The sequence below is a fragment of the Propithecus coquereli genome, unplaced genomic scaffold, assembly GCF_000956105.1.
Source record: "Propithecus coquereli isolate 6110/MARCELLA unplaced genomic scaffold, Pcoq_1.0 Scaffold282, whole genome shotgun sequence".
NCBI lineage: Eukaryota > Metazoa > Chordata > Mammalia > Primates > Indriidae > Propithecus > Propithecus coquereli.
This window is the reverse complement of record NW_012148419.1, coordinates 121460-121982: the sequence shown is the minus strand read 5'-3', so window position 1 is coordinate 121982 and position 523 is coordinate 121460. Positions and strand designations below refer to the sequence as shown.

Genomic DNA, 523 nt, shown 5'->3' with positions numbered 1-523 from the left:
CAAAAAGCAGTTCAATTAATCAAAGTATGTGCCTAAACTATTGACACAGTTTTGCCGTCTTAATGGTAGCTTATATCAGCAGTGAAGAAGCCTGGGAGTGAGTGATGATGAAATCGTACAAGGCGTTTTCCACAGCTTGTTGAGAATTGAATATTTTTCCTTGCAAGAAGAGGTACAGAGCCTGGAAGAAGTGGTAGTTGGTGCAAGGTCTGGTGAATACAGTGGATGACAGAGAGTTTCCAAATAGTTTCTGTAGTTTGAGCAGCGTTGTTTGTGCAACATGTCCTCATGAGTGTTGACTTGCAAGAGGATTGGCCTGTCTCTGTTGACCAATCTCAGTGCTTAATCCCAAGTGTCCTCTTTTTGTCCGGTTGGTTGCAGTAGACATCCACTGTAACCAACTAACCAGGTTTCATGAAGCTGTAGTGGGTAATGCCAGCGCTGGACCACCAAACAAACACTAGTAGCTTTTTTTGATGAATATTTGGTTTTGGACTATGGCACTTCCTCTTTATCCAACCAT

General features: G+C 42.4%; 1 protein-coding gene across 1 annotated transcript in view; it reads left to right on the top strand.

The window, feature by feature from the left end:
• The window catches only part of NAV3 (neuron navigator 3), a 401664-nt gene that overhangs the window by 371943 nt on the left and 29198 nt on the right, over window positions 1-523 (top strand). The gene's annotated exons all lie outside the window — the stretch shown is intronic.